The sequence below is a fragment of the Balaenoptera musculus genome, chromosome 10, assembly GCF_009873245.2.
Source record: "Balaenoptera musculus isolate JJ_BM4_2016_0621 chromosome 10, mBalMus1.pri.v3, whole genome shotgun sequence".
Lineage (NCBI taxonomy): Eukaryota > Metazoa > Chordata > Mammalia > Artiodactyla > Balaenopteridae > Balaenoptera > Balaenoptera musculus.
In genome coordinates this window covers 41,607,725-41,627,809 of record NC_045794.1, presented here as the reverse complement: position 1 = coordinate 41,627,809, position 20,085 = coordinate 41,607,725, and the positions used below count along the sequence as shown (strand labels likewise).

The window sequence follows — 20,085 nt, the reverse complement described above, 5'->3', positions numbered from 1 at the left end:
AAAAAAGGAAATTTTGAAAGAACATTTAAGAATGGTACTAAATTTTTCGCTACAAAGCAAGAAAATTTCTCCAGCTTTTCCAAAGCAGACATCAGATAAAGTAAGCAATTTGCAGCAAAGTTCTAGCAGAGAAAGGGATAAAATAACATTTAAAACACAAAACATCTTCCTAAGGTTCTGTGCCCTATCCGGAAAATCAGGACAACTTTAGTTCAGGAAGAAGAACAAAGACATGTATCCAAAGGAGTTTGCAGAGGAGAGAGAACTCTTTCTCTTAAAACATGAGCAGTTCCCCCAAGTTCACATCCAAATTCCCTTGTCCATTTTCACTGCAGTCATTCTTTCACCGTTCCTCACTCTCCAGTCTGATGATTCCTCACACTCCCAATGCTTTCTTCCCTATCACAATATAAATCTGTTTAAAGTGCTTTATTTTGTTCAAGGTATCTTTCCTAGAAATAAGACATTCTGCCTTTTTAGTCTTCACCAAAATCTTAGGAAATCCAATTAAGAATTCTGTAGCAGGGCTTCCCTGGTGGCGCAGTGGTTGAGAATCTGCCTGCCAATGCAGGGGATACGGGTTCGAGCCCTGGTCTGGGAAGATCCCACATGCCGCGGAGCAACTGGGCCCGTGAGCCACAATTACTGAGCCTGCGCGTCTGGAGTCTGTGCTCTGCAACAAGAGAGGCCGTGATAGTGAGAGGCCCGCGCACCGCGATGAAGAGTGGCCCCCACTTGCCACAACTAGAGGAAAGCCCTCGCACAGAAACGAAGACCCAACACAGCCATAAATAAACAAATAAATAAAAATTAAAAAAAAAAAAAAAGAATTCTGTAGCAAATGAGATTTCTGGCTATTCTGACCTCCGAGAAAGCTCTACCAGTCTCATTCGCAACCTGCTCAATTTTTCTCTGCAATTTAATAATAACGCATCAATTTGTTTTCATTTAAAAGCATTTTATTCAGCTTTTTGCTAAGACAAAAAGTCACTAGTGAATGTGAAGAAAAGCCTGCTGCATTATCCTTAATTGAAGAAGAATTCCTTGTGAAACAAGAAACTAACCACGTAATAAATTAAGCCCTATTTATTTACAGGGCTGTCACTCAGTAAAATGAGGGGAAAATGCTATTTCACACTGGCTTCCAGGGAAGCTCTTGGAGGCTCAGCTTTCAACTGTCTGTACTTTAAAATAAGGAGAGAATAAGAATAGATTAAAAATGAGTTGCCTTCTCATTGATCTCTTCCTTTCTCAATCATTATCTAAAAATTTAAAGTAACATTTTAATTTTGACTTTTTCTCCCTTCCCAAGTTCACTCTGATGGAAATGCTAACGATCAGTTAAATGCTCAAGATGCAGAAAATGAGAGGAAAATAAATGACATGTATAATTCATAGCCTAGATAATCCATCCTTGGATAAATAAGCATTCGCTATATTTCTCTAATGTTCTTACTCCCTAGGAACTCAAAAGATTTTACATCATAAAAATCGCACTAATCAACTGAACATGAAAGGAGCCTGTTAATGTGTCTTTTGAGGGATTTCAGGCTTTCCATTTCCAGATCCTGGGACAAGCCCAGTGAACACAGGAGGACTCTCGCTACCACCAATAGTGAATATAAAAGCGTTCCAAACCTCTCCAGACAACATTTTAGTTATCCTAACCCAATCGACTCCTTCCAGGATCAAGAGAGCTTCGGTCCCAAACTAAGAGCACATCTTAGACCCTCAGGGTCCCAGCTTTTCTTCTGTTCCACTCTCCTCAGTATAACGCATCTCCATATACCTAAGGGAAATTGTAACTATTATCTACTTTCACCTTTGCTCTTTTAGATCTGGAGCCTCCCAGAACTTTTTCTGCTTCAACTAGCATAACCCTCCCGCCACCCAGCACCAATTCTTCTCTGAGTCCTACACCAATTTCAGCCTTGCATAAGCAAAAAAGTCCAGGTGATAGTGGCCATAATTCCCCTGTGGTCCTGGTTATAACTTATACTGGCAACATGGGAGCATTTACGAGTAGCCAAATGTGTATTTACGTGCAAGAGAAATGACAAATGACAAGTAGACACCAAGACATGATGACCTTTAAAAAAGTAGCCAGGATAGCTGCAGAAACAAAACGACCACGTTACTTCAATGCCTCCTATTTTCATCCATATTTTATTTATTGATACATCTTCTGTTCATTTTCCGTCTCCTTCCTGCTTCCAAAATGCTCTCCTTCAAAGGTACTCTTGCCCTCCCTCTGCCTATCCCAGAATCTTTCATTATGCCCACTCAGTAAGGTATGTTTAGATACCTAGGGTGACGATAATTTCTTAAAGCCAAAATTGTTCACAATACTTGGTTATATGAACATCAGAATATAACATCATTTAATGGAAGAAAAATCTTTAAGCATGAGTCAACCAACCTGCGTCCCTGTCTCCACTCCATCACTTAATGGTCCCATAGCCCTAGACAACTCATTCAAGCTCTGGGATCCTCAGTTTCCTCAGCTATAAAATGTGTAGAATAATATTTGTCTTACCTAACTCAAACAATCAACTGATAGAAGGATTTTTAAAGTTTTTATAAACAGATAAACATAGAGTAATAATTACCAAAAGTAGATGGTCAGCCATGCGACCTAAATGTATGAGACTCATTCAAATAAAGCAATTAAAAGGCTATATAATGGGAAAACCTAGAATGGTGCTGAAGACAAAAGCAACTCCAAACCCATATAATCACTTACTACAATTAACACATTCAGCTCAAGTAAGGATAAAGGGACACCTCAGCCTTTGGGCCCATTCCACCTTCAGATCCCAAACTATAGCTAAAAACAGCCCAGTTGCCTGCCAACTGGCGAATGCCAGAGCATTCCTATTTGGTAAATAGTCCTATTCTAGAATAGTTTGGGAATGAATGCAGAAAGAGTTACTTTGGTAACTGCATTTGCACTGTGTTGGTGGAGATCAGCAGTGCAATTATACAGTAAAACTTTTCTCCTTTTATATTAGCAATGTCCACCCAAGTCAGCACACCTGCAGATTCTATTCTCTCTGCCAGACTGAAGATAAAGCAACCGTCTGCTTTTCAGACTACTGTAATTTAATACAGTACATATATACTCTATCAAACACACATATAAATACACACTAAGCTGCTAAATCCCTAGAGGAAAAGGAGCTAATATATACTGAGCTCTATGTGTCAGGAACCATAAGGAAACAGAGATTTCATTTAATCCCCACAAACACCTTGCAACGTAGGTATTATTATTCCTATTTTTATAGATGAGAACACTGAAGCTCAGATAGATTAAATAACTTACCCAAGGTGACAAAGCTAGTAAGTAGCAGAATCAAGACTTGAACTTAGTTTTGCCTACCTCCAAAGCCTATACTGCTTCTGACTTTTTCTTCTCAGCAGTGTAACTAAGGCAACTTGGGTCTTCATTTCACCTTAGTTCCTGATAGGTAGTTAAATGTGGGTCCTGATTTTGTATCTATAACTTCACGAAGGGACAGACAAAAATTTTCCAGAGGATTTCTTCTTTGTCTTTTCTTTACATACATTTACTTCATACTCCTGCACACATTATTCTTTTTAGGTTAAATCACTGGGTAAGATCAATAGGCTTCCAGTTAACATTTCAGCAATTAATATATGTGAAGGGTGAAAGTTCTGTTTCCTTCTTTTAACACTTTAATAGCCATAGTTTTTGAGCATAGTATAATTTTCTAAGCTGATTCTTGCCATTTAAAGAGTGTTAGTGCTTAGTGCAATGCTTCACACACAGTAGGTGCACAGGGAGAATATCTGTAAAGTTTTCTTTATTCTTCTAGTTAACTTGCTATATTTAAATCAAAAGACTTTACAGGAGTCCAATTCTAAGAATGAGTTCTTTCACATTAAAGATAATTTTGTGGAAATTTTTTTACATGATTCAGAAAATAAAGGTAAACTGAAATATAACGATCTAGCTCTTAAGCCTCTCAATGACTAACTAGTGGACTGTGAACTTAAGAGTTTAAAAGGTTTGGTTTTAAAATACTTATTTTTTGCTCTTCTGAATAACTTCTGCAAGTGCTTCTTGCCCTCTCTACAGAAAAAAAAAAAAGACTGAAATAACCATAAACACAGACAACTGTTTTGCTAAGGATGACTTTTTTCCTGTCTTTTATATATTAAAATATTTCTGCAATAAGCATACATTATTTTTATAATTATGGAAACTGATCTGACTCTGGATAAACTATTTTTTAACACTTTCTGTACAGTGTGGGGGTTTTTTTTTTGTTTTTTGTTTTTAACATCTTTATTGGAGCATAATTGCTTTACAATGGTGTGTTAGTTTCTGCTTTATAACAAAGTGAATCAGCTATACATATACATATATCCCCATATCTCCTCCCTCTTGCGTCTCCCTCCCACCCTCTCTATCCCACCCCTCTAGGTGGTCACAAAGCACCGAGCTGATCTCCCTGTGCTATGCAGCTGCTTCCCACTAGCTAGCTATTTTACATTTGGTAGTGTATATATGTCCATGCCACTCTCTCACTTCATCCCAGCTTACCCCTCCCCCTCCCCGTGTCCTCAAGTCCATTCTCTACGTCTGCGTTACAGCGTGGTTTTATTTTCCTTCTCAGATATAATCTATAGGAATTAAGTATTCATTAATTCATGCATGTGCCTCCAGAACAACTTGTTACATAATATCAGCACATTAAAGATAGTTACTTTTCTTTCCATTCAAGAATGTTTTTCTTGCTTTAGGTGGATATGTCTCTATCTTTGTATTCTTTTCAAGCAGGTGCAGGTTTCTTGTGTAATCTCTATAGAACACTGAATGTCAATCTTTTCTTGGTAAGAAGCACAAGAATGACATTTGCCCCTGACATAGCCCCAATTTATATGTCTTTTAACTTTATGTATGTTACCTTTTCAAAGACATAAAAGTACTTCAATCACAGTGGAACCCAAAAGGAACGAGCTGCTTTATGTGAGATCTCCCATAAGGGGATCCCTGTGCTAGGTGGGAGATTCATACAAGCTGAATTTTATGGCTCCGTTCACTATTTTAGGATTTTAAAATACTTTTTTGACAAATTACTTTAGTGAAACAATGAATCGCATACTGGCCTCTGCTGTGTTGAGTCCTTTTCCCAGCTCACTGTTCAAATCAACCCAAAGAAGATGCCCTTCTGATCCAGCTTAATTTAGCAAGTTATCTGATTACTTCTTGAGGACACCAAATCCCCATAACATTAATAGTTTCTTGCTACTTGAAATTATCAAAATGTGCTGAAATAATGCAGTCAGCAAAATGTCACTGTATGACTTACATATGGATCTGCTGCAGCCTGTAAAAACACTGTCTCCATGAGGGACAGCCAAAATGAAGAGTTATGTGGGAGTAATAAAATATGGTAACTAGGCCTGCAACTTCAAGTATAAACCCAGCTGCGCATGCACATGCGTGCACACACACGCACATCTACAGGAAAGCCTGCTGATAATAAAAGCAAGAAAAACCCAAATCATGTCCAGCATGAGTGCACTCTACGGCGGGACTGTCAGGGAACTGTCCTTTCAGCACCACAGCAGGAAACCCTGGCGCAAACCTCAACACCGGCAACCAAAGCTGGGCAAGTTGGGCCCTGCGAAAAAGCCCCTACAAAGAAAGCAACATCAACTGTATGATTGTTTGTTTTTAAGTATGCTATATTCCATTTCATAATCCTTTATTAATTTAAAATAAAATCCTTCAAATATTTTGATAAAAGTTGACAAAACCCCAAATGAAAACTGAAGCCTCTCCAACTGCACCCAAGAAACCAGTAACTGACCAGCAATGTCAAGAACTGTGTTGTAGTACCCACCACCAGCCCTACTAAGAAACACAACATATTTACACATACCCTGAATCAGAAGTCCATAGAACACAGAACATGCTTGGAGCCCTCTCCAGGGAGAGCCTCAATTTCTAGGACAGACAACGTTTGCTGAGTACCAAGCCATCACTACTACCCGCTTGCAAGCAATCAAATTCTCTTTCAGGGAGAACTGAAGCCTTGTGGATCATGAGCTCCAAAGAAAAAATGCTGCAGCATTTCAAGAACCAGGTTACAGTCAACGTGTTACAAAGCTTTCAGCATTTTAAGTCTGATTCCCCTGAGATTTCTACCGGGATGGTGGTACCAGGTGGTAATGTTATCCAGACATTTGCATTACACATCAAAAAAAACTAATTTTTTTTTTGAGGAAAGAAAAAGAAGTCCCCTAACCACCATTATCTTCTAATACACGTGGAGAACAGAGAAGTACAGAAAGATTGTGAAACACTGAAAACCTACCTACCACACCCGAAATCTCCCTTGGAAAGCTAAAACATCCCACAGCCCTAGCACACCACTACCTCTCTAAAGGCTCTCCAGGTTCAAACTTGAGAAAACGGTTATAAAAAGCACTCTCCCCCTTTGCCCCCAGAGCCCTCACCCACACTTCCTGCTTCCATCCCGGCTTCTCTGGTGCCCATTGTGCGTGCATCAAAAGCAATTTTCCCTGTTTGGTAGAGCTTGCTCTGTGCTCATTATTTCTCCCTCTCCCTGAATTAGCCAGATGCAATGCAAAGTTTCTTCTACCCCTTCCCCTCCTCCAAAACAGATGACATCCTTTTATTATGAATACCGACGCTGAACCTTGGCATCTTGGAATCTCCGGATATAAAATGTATTCCCCCATGTTTCAAAAACTGCAGTGTAAGTGAGGAAGAGGGCACAGGGTGGGGTAGTTGGAAGGAAGGCATGGATTGTAGAATCATATTTATCAGGCTGTAAAATTATTCCCACTTCATCCCACCTCGAAACTGGGGCCCTTGAAGGGGTCTGAAAGCCGTGGCTAAGCCCCCCCGAAAGTTAGCTGACAAGTCTCCACCGGTGGTTGCTGCTGGCAAGGAGGCGATGGAGCTGAGCTCTCAGGAAAAATGCAGAGGCTTTGCGGTCCCCCAAGTACCAAGTGAGAACTAGAGAGGAGGGGTCCAAGCCTGTGGAGCTGGGCAGTCCTGTAAGCCCAAAGCTAGCAGAAGCCCAGGGTGCTGCTGCCGGTGGGAAGGTGGGGGAGGGAAGCAAAGAGGAGGAGAGGAGCAAGCTCTGCATCGGGTGGCGTAGGGGTGGGGGCGGGGGAAGGGGATGTTCTGAAAGTGATGTACTCCCTAATGCAGGAATCCTAGCCTGCCGAGGAAGGTCCCGGGGGCCCCCAACAACCCCAGAGTACCCTGTCGGGAGGGGGACGGACGCATCCGAGTAAAGGACAGGGGAGTCCTGTCTGCCCTAAGAACCCACGAGCCCCAGGCTTCTGCAGTTGGTAACAATCTGGAGCCGGATGGGGGAGAAGGATGCAGTAAGACATGGGGGAGGGGGTAGAGCTAAGGAGCTGCCTAGAAGATCCGGACGGCGCTGCCCTTCCAGTGCAACCGGGCGAGGGGCCCCGACTCTGCCCCGGCTCTGAGAGATGGGGAGGAGACGGTGCTGCCCTACGGAAGGGGCGCCGAGGGCACGCCAGTGTCCCCCAGTGCAGCCAAGAGCGGAGGAGAGAGAGGGTGCATGGGGGTGGGGGCCGGTGGTCCTCAGTTCTCCTCAGGGATCCCCAGTAAACACGGTAGAAGGAAGCAAGACTTCCAAACACCTGTCCAAAACAGGGAGGGCAGAAACCCCGCTCCACTGCCCCTGGAGCCCCGGCGCGCACTCTGCGGCAAAGCCCCTGACTGGAGGTGGGCGAGCCCCGCTCCAGGGTCCCGAGGCGAGAAGGGGAAGCCGGCGGGCGAGGAGAGGCGCCGGGGCGGGGGCTATGGGGCTACTTACGGCAGCGGCGGCAAGGGAGGCAGCGGCGGCCCTAACGCGGGGCCCGGGAGGCGCGGCCGGACTGCGGAGGTGCGGAGGATGCTGCGGGCGGGACTGCGGTCGGCGCCATCTTGGAGCGCTCCCCGCGCCCGCCCCCCGCGCCGCCGAAGTCCTTGCATAATTGATGACTCGCGCCCGCCGCGCGCCGCCGCGCGCGCCCCCGCCGCCGGGCCCCCCGCCCGCCCTGCCCCCGCGCCGACCCCCGGAGCGCGCCCCCTGCCCGCCCCCTGCCCCCGCCCGCGCACGCCGCCCCCGCCCTCCCTCCCGCCTGCCTGCCTGCGCCCAGCAGCCCACCTACCTCTGCAGGGCGCGCCCGCCCGCCCGCTCGCTGGCTGTCAGGCCGGCGTCCCCGCGCCGCCCGGACCGGATCCGGGGCGAGGGAGCAGGGCGCCGACAGGGGGCGCCGCGCCGGAGCGCCTCGCGAGCGTCCCCGGGCCCGCCTCCCCGACGCCCCCGCCGAGCCGCGCGGGAGGGGCACCCGGGCCGAGTGCCGGGACGCGGCCGCGGAACGCTGACGGGCTGTCTGCCAGCACGCGGGCGTTGAAACCCGAAAGGTGCTATGTGGACTCGAGGGCCCCGTGACCCTTGGAAATGCCAAGTCTTAACCTTTCTCCTGAACGACAGTCGCAGAAGGAAATGCCCAGTAACAGTGCAGTGCTCAGTTGTTAGAATTTCTGACATCTATAAACACCAGGAACTCAATTTACCCTATCTTTGGCTGCCTGAGAAAAAAACGCGGAAGTCTATGAACAGCAGCTGGAGCCTTGTGATTCAGTGGACGCGGCTCTGGTGTGAGGAGGAGGGAGACATCCCTTCCCCCAGGCCTGAAACTGTAATGGTCACCTTAATCTTTTTGAATCTCAGTTTGTCCATCTGTAAAGTAGGCACAATCATTTGAACTGCTTACTCTACACTCTCTTACGAGGATCTAGACAATGAATGTGAGAACGCTTAGCACCTTATTGTGCTTCTCACACATATTTCTACCGCAAGTTCACAGTTAAGAGTGAAAGAGTATGGGCAGGCTGCCGCCGCTTACTGAGTACCCTTGGACGGGAACGACTATGGGCTTCATTGTTCTCATCTGTAAAAGGGAACAATCATAGGACTGACCTGACAGGTTTGCTGTGAGAATTAAAGAGGAGAATGCATTTCACACGCTGAGAACACGATCTGGCACACATAGTGTGCCCACTACATATATTTTTAAATAGCTTTATTGAGGTATATTTGACATAGGATAAACTATGCATGTTTAGAGTGAACAGTTTTGACATATGTATGCATGCATGAAACTATCACAACCATCAAGGTAATGAACATACCCGTCACCTCCAAAAGTTTTCCCAGGCCCCTGTGTAATTCCTCTGTGCATCACTCTCCCACACTCACTCCCTCTCCAAGCAACCACAATCTTCTTGCTATTACTGTACAATAGTTTGCATTTTCCAGAATTTTAAACAAATGGGATCATACAGTATGTACTTTCTTTGTAGGGCTTCTTCTGCTCAGTTTAATTATTTTGAAATTATTCGGTTGTCTATCAATAGTTCTTTCCCTTTTATTGCTGAGTACTATTCAGTATAGAGATATACCACAATTTGTTTATCTAGTCACCTGGTGATGACATTTAGGTTATATCCAGTTTTTGCCCATTATAAATAAAGCTGTTATGAGTATTTGTGTGCAAGTCCTTGTATGGACATATGCTTTTATTTCTCTTGGGTATAAATATCTAAGAATGGAATGACTGAGTCCTACTGTAGATGCATATTTAACATATTAAGAAAGGGCCAGGGCTTCCATGGTGGCACAGTGGTTGAGAATCTGCCTGCCAATGCAGGGGATACGGGTTCGAGCCCTGGTCTGGGAAGATCTCACATGCCGTGGAGCAACTAGGCCCGTGAGCCACAACTACTGAGCCTGCGCGTCTGGAGCCTGTGCTCCGCAACAAGAGAGGCCGCGATAGCGAGAGGCCCGCGCACCACAATGAAGAGTGGCCCCCGCTTGCCGCAACTAGAGAAAGCCCTCGCACAGAAACGAAGACCCAACACAGCTAAAATAAATAAATAAATAAATTTATAAAAAACGAAAGGGCCAAACTGCTTTTCAAAGTGGTTGTGTCATTGTACATTCTTACTAGCAGTATATGAGAGTTTCAGTTTCTCCACATCCTTGACAACACTAGGTATGGTCAGTCTTCTTCATTTTAGCCATTCCAACAGGTAAGAAGTGTTATTACGGTTTTGACTGGCATTTCCCTAATGACTAAAGATACTGAGCATCTTTTCGTGGGCTTATTTGTCATCAGTAAATGCTCTTGGGTGACGTGTCTGTTCAAGTCTTTTGCCTATTTTTTTAAGTTGGGTTGTTTGTTTCTTATTAATGAGTTTTGAGAGGTGTTTATATATTCCGGATACAAGTCTTTTATGAGATATGTGATTTGTACATATCGTCTCCCAGTGTGGGTGTACCTTTTTATTCTCTTAAAGTCTTTCAAAGAGCAGAAATTCTTAATTTTTATGAAGTCTGATTTATGACTTTCTCCTCTTCTATGGATCATGCTTTTGGAATAATATATAAGTTCTTTTTTTTTTTTTGACATTGATATCTAGTGTTCCTGCACTATCTGATTACCCTTGCACCTTTGTCAAAAATCAATTAATCAAGTATGTTAAGGGTCTGCTTCTGGACTCTCTATTCTATTTCATTGATCTTTTTGTCTATCTTGACACTAATACCCCACTGTCTTCATTACCCCTGCTTTATAATAAATCTTGAAGTCAAATAGTGTCAGCCCTCCAACTTTGCTCTTCCTTTTTAAATATTGATTTTGTTATTCTAGGTCCTTTGCATGGCCATATGAATTTTAGAATCAGCTTGTCAAATTCTGCAAAAAAAGCCCCCTGGAATTTTGATCAAGATTGCATTGAATCTGTAGATCAATTTGGGGAGAATTGATTTCATAACAACAACACAATGTATCATTCCATTTATTTCAGTTCTCTTTAATTTCTCTCAACAATGTTCTGTAATTTTCAGGATACAGTTTTTTTTTTCACCTTTCTGGGATTTATTCCTAAATATTTCATATTTTTGATGCTATTAGTGTTTTTATTTTTTGGCTGCTCTGCAAGGCATGTGGGATCCTAATTCCCGACCAGGGATCAAACCCATGCCCCCCCACAGTGGAAGCTCAGAGTCCCAACCATTGGACCGCCAGGGAAGTTCCAGTGTTTTTATATTTAATTTCTGATTATTCATTGGTATATAGAAGTACAATTAATTTTTGTATATTGATCTTATGTATTGCAACTTTGCTAAATTCACTTATTAACTGTTGTAGATTTCTTTGTAGATTCCATCAGATTTTCTACAGAGACAATTAAGTCATTGGCAAATAAAGAGTTTTGCTTCTTCCTTCCATTCTGAATGCCTTTTATTCCTTTTTCTTACCTTATTGCACTGGCTAGGACTTCTAGTACAATGTTGCATAGAAGTGGTAAGAGCAAAAATCTTCCTCATCTTAGGGGGAATACATTCAGTCTTTCATCACTGAGTATGATGTTAACTGTAGGTTTTTCCTAGATACCCTTTATCATGTTGAGGAATGTCTCTTCTTTTCCTAGTTTCCTGAGAGCTTTTATCAGGAATGAATGTTGAATTTTCTCAATCCTTTTTCTGCATATGGCTTTCCTTTTTAGTCTAATAATATGGTGAATTACATTGATTTTCAAATGTTAAACCAACCTAGGACAATGTATTGGTCATGGTGTATTATCCTTTTTATATATTTTTGGATTTGATTTACTAACATTTTGTTAAGAATTGTTGCATCTGTGGGACTTCCCTGGTGGCGCAGTGGTTAAGAATCTGCCTGACAATTCAAGGGACACAGGTTCAAGCCCTGGTCCGGGAAGATCCCACATGCCGCAGAGCAACTAAGCCCATGAGCCACAACTACTGAGCCTGCACTCTACAGCCCACGAGCCACAACTGCTGAGCCCGTGTGCCACAACTACTGAAGCCCGCGTGCCTAGAGCCCGTGCTCTGCAACAAGAGATGCCACCACAATGAGAAGCCCGTGCACCACAATGAAGAGTAGCCCCCGCTCGCCTCAACTAGAGAAAGCCCTCACACAGTAACGAAGACCCAATGCAGCCAAATAAATAAATAAATAAATAAATCTTAAAAAAAAAAAAGACCAGGATTCAAAAAAAAAAAATGACCTTCTTCATCCTTGGCCATGTTTTTTGTTCTGAAATTCACTTTGTCTAATACAGACAAATACTGGCATGGTATTTCTTTTTACATTTTAAAAATTTTAACCTATTTATATCTTTATATTTAAAATGGGTTTCTTTTGGGCAACATATGGTTGGGTCTTGTTCCCCACTCCCCACCCCTGCCAACTAACAAGTTATGTTTTTCAATTGGGGTGGTAAGGCAATTTACAGTTCATGTGATTATTGATATGGTTGGGGTTAAATCTAACATTGTGCTCTTTGTTTCCTATTTATTCTTTCTATTCTCTGCTTCTTCTCTTTTTCTGCCTTATATTGATCAATGGGAATATATTTTATGAGTCCATTTCATCTACATTGTTGACTTATTGCTATAACTCTTTGCTGTGTTATTTTGCTACTATATAAGTTTAAGTATTTGCCTTAACTTGGGTACTAACTTAAGCTGTAAGTTCTTTGACCACTTGGGCTTTGTGTGCATTGCATACAGTAGGCTTTGAATACATACTCATTGAATGAATGAGCATTTATTTCTTCTCATCTTACATCAACATTTAGAGATTACCTGCTTAGGGGGCTCCGGATAACTGAACTAGAAGTTGGTTTTGATTGGAGCAGGCCTCATTCTAGATGAAGAGACAGAGAACTGATTTCCAATATGGTAACTATATCAAGATGATTGTAAAGAGAAGGAAAGGAAAAGAAATCCACAAAAAAATGGTTAAAGTAGAATTACTAAAGGCTTTATGTAGTATAATTTATAAGAAAACCAATGTGTAAATAAGTTAGAGAAGTTGAGGTTACAGATTTTTAAAAAATTTAATCCCATGACATAGAGAAACTCTTTCTTCTTACTTGCCTTTGTAAATGGTTTTTGTTTTGCATTTTTGAAGCTCTATGGTTGTTATAATCAGGATGTATGTCCTCCTTATTAAAACTGCTTTTCCTGAAAATCAGACCCTTTGGAGCTACCATTAGACATTATTTGCCAAAGAGTGAGAGAGGACAGAGTTCTATATCCTTTCTCCAATATTTTCATGAACATGGAAATTCAGCCTCATGGGATTACATGGGGTTCATGTAATAGAATCTGTTACTTTTAAGCTCCGAGTAGCTAAACTTACAAACTTTTCAAAATTTGAGAATCTTTGCTGACTTCATGAGAATCTTCGAAGGCATTACAAATGTCAAGGATTTCCTTTAACAACTAAGCTCATATCAGAAAAAAAATTCAATACACTGAGATGAAAGAGGAATTAGACTTCCCAGTGTTGCTCCAGGGGGCAAAACCTAGACCAGGGGTGGGAGTTCCTAGAAGATAAGTGCCAGCTCACCATGAGGAAGGACGTTCTAACAGAGCTGATCAGCAGCAAAACAGACCACCCCTGAGGAAAGAAGCCAAAAGCATTTGTTCAAGGAGAAACTGTAAGATCAGTTGTTCTGGACATTTTTAGGATGAAGGACTCCTTTGAAAATCTGATGAAAGCTATGGATTTTTTTCTTTCCAGATAAATTCGCAGATCCATGCACACACATGCACATATACTAATGCACAGCTTTACATTCTATTGTGAAACTCATCCTTGAACCCCGGGTTAAGAATGCCTGGTGTACACAGATGTTTAAAGTGTGAAGTGGGACATGCCCCTTCCTACTCTGAGAGCCTGTGACACTTGGGTTCTATCCCCAACCTCACCACTACTTTTAGAGGTCATCTATGGTTTCCTGATGGAAATCCAGCAGAAGTACTTTCCCTCTTTGGATGTTCTGCCTCACTTCTCATCTCTACCTTTTGACCCCATAATAGTTTACTTAATCTTCTATCCCTCATTCCAGACATTACTGCTTCCTCTGAATTTACTGTTCCCTTCAATGGACACAGGATTTAATCCCTTAGCTTTCTGTGATGCCAGCAGACTCCAGTCTGGAACTTTTATCTCTGAGATTACTCCTAATCTTCCACACTGCAGAAATATTGGCGATGTGGAGGACATCACTCATTCTAGTCTTCTTTTGCACTGCAAGCAATGTGAAATCCCCCAAGACAATATCCACCATGTGTTAGCCTGTAGACTTTTGGACAATCCTACTTTGGGTTTATCTTACTTTTGGCTTATCCTACTTTTATTATAGCTTTACAAATAATTTACTGATTAATTTGGTCAAACTGCATCTACAAGAGCATACCTCAGGCCTCAAGATCAGCATCTGGAACCTCAATGATGTCACTGCTATGCATTCTATGTAGTAAGTACACTCTCTGATAGGCATAATGAGAGGCAGTATTCATAGTGGTCAGCCACGTGGACTGTGGAGTGAGATGTCAGGGATTCGGATTCAATCATCAGCATGACTTAACTACCATCTTTCAAACCTCACATCTGATCCGTCGCCAAATCCAGAATCTAACCTCTCTCACTACAGCTACCTCTGGTCCAAGTCACCATTTTCTTTCACCTGACTTGTTTCAATCGCCTCTTGGCTGATCTCCCTGTTTCTCCCCTGGCCCTTCTTCAGTCTCTTCTCAACTTAACATCCAGAAGGATCCTTTTAAATAGAAGTTAGGTCAAGTTACTCCTCTCAAAACCTTCTAACAGCTGTAAAAGCCAAAACCTGTATTATGAATTACAAGCCCTCCCAGGATTGGCCCTTGCTAATTCTTTGACTTCATATCCTTCTATCTGTACTCACACCACAGCACTCACTGGCCTCACCCATTACTCAGACACACCAGGCACAGTCCCATCTCAGGGCTTTTGCACTTGCTGATCCTTCTGCCTGGATCATCCTTCTCTCTTCCTCCAGACAGCTGCAGGGTGCGCCCTATTCCCTTTAGATATAAACCCAGGTATCTCCTTCTCAGTGAAGCCCTCCCTGGTCATCCTATCCAAACTTTCAGCCCCACCCCCAGTACTTCCTATTCCCCTTCCTGCTTTATTTTTCTCCTTAGCAAATATTATTATCTAACCTACTGTCTATTTTATTTATTTATCTTGTTTATTGTCTGACTCTCCCACTAGAACAGAAACTCTGGGAAGGCAGGGATTTTATGTCTGCTTTATTCACTGCTTTATCCTCAGTACCTAGAAGAGGGTCTATCAGGCACTCAAAATAAATGTATTGAATGAATGACAGAAGGAAAACTGAAATGGGAAAAAATATATGGTGTTCGTACAGGGTTAGATGAATAGAGCGATGGAACAGAATGGAAATCCCGGAAACAGACCCCCACTTATATGAACTCTTGATGTACGACCATAGGTGACATTGCAGATCAATGGGGAAATGACAGACTTTTCAATAAATGGTGCTGAAATTGGGTAACCAGATGGAAAATAATGAAATTAGACTTCTACTTCCATGTGAAATAAATATCTAAATGTGAAAGCCAGAACTATAAAAGCTTTGAATATAATACTGGAGAATCACTTTATGATCTCAGGGAAAAGAAGGATTTCTTAAACCAGACACAAAAAGCACCACCTGTAAAGGAAAAGATAAATCCAGTCCTGATCAAATTGAGTCTTTATTTTCCAAAAGATTCCATAAAGAAAGTGCAAAGACAAGGTGTGGGGTAGGAAAAATATTTGAAAAACATATAACTGACACAGGCCTAAGATTAAGAACTCCTGCAATCAAACCACCATTAGAAACTAGTCAAAGACTTAAATTAAGCGCGTCACACGAAGAGAAATCTAAATGGTCAATAAATATATAAAGAGGTGTATTTCAACCTTATTGATGATGAAAATTTCAAATTAAAACCACAATGAAACGCCTATCAGATTGACAAAAAAATTCAAAGTCTGACAATGTCAAATGTTGGCTTAGATGAGGGACAAGGGGACCTTTCATATACCACTAATGAGCGCACTGTGCAAGACAGAATGCAATTATCCAGTCAAATTAAAGACAGGCACATTCCATATCCTAGCAATTTCACTCTTCAGGTGTGTACCTTAGAGAAACTCATGCTCATCTGCACCAGGATACATGGGGAAGAATGTTCATAAAGGCGATGTTTACCATAGTCAAATGTCCTTCAACACTAGAATGAATAAGTTAAATGCAGTATAGTCACAGAAAGGACTGCTCTACAGCAATGAAATGAACTCACTAGCCCTACATGAAACAACACGGATGACTCTCACAAACATCGTTTCGGACACAGAAGCAAGACACGAAGTAAATAGAGCTGATTACTCCCTTTACACAAAGTTCAAAAACAGATCAACTACATTACATAATTCAGGGATCAGACACAGGAGGCAAAACTACAAAGAAAAGCAAGGAAATCGTTATCACCAAAGTCAGGATAGTGGTTGCCTCTGTAGGGGAAGAAAGGAAATTATAATCAGGAAGGGACAATTGGAGGGCTTCTGGGGGTCAGCAATGTTCTGTTTCTTGACTTGGGTGGCATTTTACAGGTCTTCATTTTCTGATTTTTCTTGAAAATGTACTCTCTGTTTTATGCCCTCTTTTGTATGTATGACGCATCTCATAATAAAATTTTTTTTAATTTTTATTTATTTATTTATTTATTTATTTATTTATTTATTATTTATGGCTGTGTTGGGTCTTCGTTTCTGTGCAAGGGCTTTCTCCAGTTGCAGCAAGTGGGGGCCACTCTTCATCGCGGTGCGCGGGCCTCCCACTATCGCGGCCTCTCTTGTTGCAGAGCACAAGCTCCAGACGCGCAGGCTCAGTAGTTGTGGCTCACGGGCCCAGTTGCTCCGCGGCATGTGGGATCTTCCTGGACCAGGGCTCGAACCTGTGTGCCCTGCATTGGCAGGCAGATTCTCAACCACTGTGCCACCAGGGAAGCCCTCATAATAAAATTTTTAAAAGGAGGAAGAGAAGAGGAAAGCTGGAAGATGTTAACAACACTAGAGTAAAAAGTTAAAAGGTCTAAGAAAATATAGTTCTGTCAAGAAAATGGAAATATTGGATCTATTAAAGAGTGAAATGTCACATATGCCTGTGGCATAGCTTTGTGATGTGGATGATCCTACCATAGGTACTAGGTAAAAATAAGAAAAATCAATTTGTGAAACTGTTTCAGCGAGTATTCCAGCCAGTGTACCAAATTATGCGTATCAGGTGAGATAAATTAGTAAGAGTCTGAAAGAGTCATTTAAATTTTTCAGTTATACTTTGAGAGGAAAATTTTATACTAGAGAGGTGTATTAATGAAGTTGATACAAACTGCAATAACAGATATACACTGTAATCTCACTGGCTAAACACAATAGAGTTTCATTTCTCATATGCAGCCCGATGGGTGATGGGTGGCAGGGAGGAAGGGGAGTAAAGTAGCTTTGCTGTACACAGTCATTCAGGAACTTCCTGGATGTCAATACCCACAGGAAGTTTTATGGTTACATCACTTCTGCCCACATTCCATTGGCCAGAATCTAATCACATGGTCCCACATGCAAGGAATGCTGGAAACAAAGTCCTTTGCTAGAAGCCACTTCTCAGCAATAACTCTATATCCTGCAAGGGGAGCATTAAACTTCATTAAACAGCTGGCCCTCACTGCCACAGTGGTATTCATTATTTTATAGTCTTTGAAGATTTCAGAATATATATTTTTGATGGTCAAAGTTCCATTGTACATAACTATAACATTGTTATAGTATGTTGTCTAAACTATGAACTTCATATTGATAAGAACTGAGTCTATTATTTTAACAGGTAAAAATACACAGAAGAAGTTTTAACCCTTCCTCCTATTTTGCACAAAAGTTGGCATAGTGTACAAAATGTTCTGCCCCTTGCTTTTATACTTAACAGTATATCTTGGAACACTTCCAATGTCTTTACATAAAGAGCCTCCTCATTTTTTGTTATAGCTACATAGTATGCTACTATATGGATGTTTTGTCATGTCTTTAACCAAGGACAGGTCCTATATCCCCAATGTCTAATATAGCACCTGATACGTAGGGAGACCACTTTATAAATGTTTGAGAAATGAATAACTCTGCCCTCAAGAAGATGGTACTTAAATAAAACATATAAACCTAGACATGAAAAAGGCCAAGAACGTGATATATAACAGTATATATGACACATTAATATTAAACAAACTGATGTAATTTATTTTAAAAGGTAATTATTCAAGCAGTTAAGTGGAACATGATGTCTAAGAGCCCATGTTCTGGAGTCAGACCACCCGAGTTGCAATCTGAGCTCTACCATTCACTAGGTGTATGACCTTGGGAAAATGATTTACTCTCAGGGTGCCTCCGTTTCCTCATCTTTAAATTGGACTAACTAAAGGGGATAATGCATATAGACATTTTGTACAGTTCCCGGCACATCCCCAGCACTGAGTACTCAGGTTAGAGGTCATCGTGAGATGGGGCTAACAAAGGCAGCCTTGTGGAGGTGTGTTTTGACGGGGAGAGGGGAGGGTGATACAGATAATACGAAGGTCTCAACAGGAAAGAGTGTCAGGAGCAAAGGTGTAGAGATGGGATCCCTAAGGACTCTGTGGGAAATGTCAGCAGATTTGTATCTGGGGCACAGACAACCTAAGGAGTAATGAAAAAATGAGATTGGTAAGATGTAGACTTTGATAGCAAATTGAAGTTTGTGATTAATACCACTATAAGTCAGAGAGATGACATAGCAAGGATCTCTGCTTCAGGAAGGTAATTTTAACTAGCAGTGTTCAGGATAGATCAGACGAGAGAAAGACCAGAGAAAGAGGAAAAAATTAATATTGTGCAGTGATCATTTTGTAATGTATAGAAATATGGAATCACTATGTTGTGTACCTGGAACTAACATAGTGTTATAGATCAATTATCCTTCAATTAAAAAAAATCAATATACCTCCTGACTAGCCAAGTGCATTAACTGAAAAAAAATTAATATTGTGCTCCTATTTTGTGTTGATTTTGGCACTTCACAAACTTGATCTCATTCTGTCCTCACTCATCTCTATGATGGTGGTATTATTAGCCCTGCTGTAGAAATAACCAGGCTTGAAGAGGCTAGATATATTGCCCATGGTTGGAGAACGAGGAAACAGTAAAGTTAAATAAAAGCCTGAACTTGTCTGACTCCAAAGCAGAGGTGTGCCGGAGCTGACACATACAGCCTTGTAAGAGCTGATAGTCAAAGTTTCAGGAATTTTATGAGCATTTGTTAAGCACAGCCATTATTAAAAATTAAGTGATGCAAACTTAAAATAAATATATTATATTTAAAACAAGGGAATAAATATTCAAAATTAATTACTTCCTAGTTATTACCACTACTTTTGACTAGTGTCTACACTCTTAAGATTATTTACATCTCTTAGAGCTATAGGGTGGAAATACTAAATAATATTGTGTTACTTCACATCTCTTCCTAACTCCACATTCAGTAAGATCACTTTGATAACTTGAAATTGACCACGCTGGGAATATTTACAACATAGCAATTGGCACATATTACAATTCAGGGCTTCATTCATCATTTTGCTGATTGTCTAGACTTAAGAAGGTGGGAAAATGTTAGAAATGTAGACTAAACTTGAAAGTGTGTTTTGTCTATAGCTGTTACATTCTTCATAACATAAAAACACTGAGGGAAGATTCTTTCAGTATTAGAAGACTGTTATCTGATTCAGCAAGGAAATCACTCATGTCATTGACAAACCAGTGAAGTTCCAGCATATGTCTTTGCTGTTCACTTTGATCTTATTCATTAATGTAAACAAAAGTACCAACCAACGTTCATGTCAAAACTGTACTCATTTGTCAACTGCAACCGTAGGTTGGCTATGGATACAGAGTTAGGGAAAAATCAACAAAAGTGTTCTGTGGGAATCAATTGGCTATATGGTAATTTACAACAAAGAGTAGTATATTTAATAATATTTTTAAACTGTGTGCTACATCCCCTTTATATCAGTAAAATTTATAATAAACCTATATATGCACATTTTT

General features: G+C 41.3%; 1 protein-coding gene across 1 annotated transcript in view; it reads right to left on the bottom strand.

Moving 5' to 3' along the window:
- Nucleotides 1–7,931, bottom strand: part of SCN8A (sodium voltage-gated channel alpha subunit 8) — a 184,693-nt gene extending 176,762 nt beyond the window's left edge. The window contains 1 exon segment of the mRNA XM_036866860.1: nucleotides 7,857–7,931. The gene's annotated coding sequence lies outside the window, so the exon portion shown is untranslated.
- Between the last annotated feature and the right edge of the window lie 12,154 nt (nucleotides 7,932–20,085).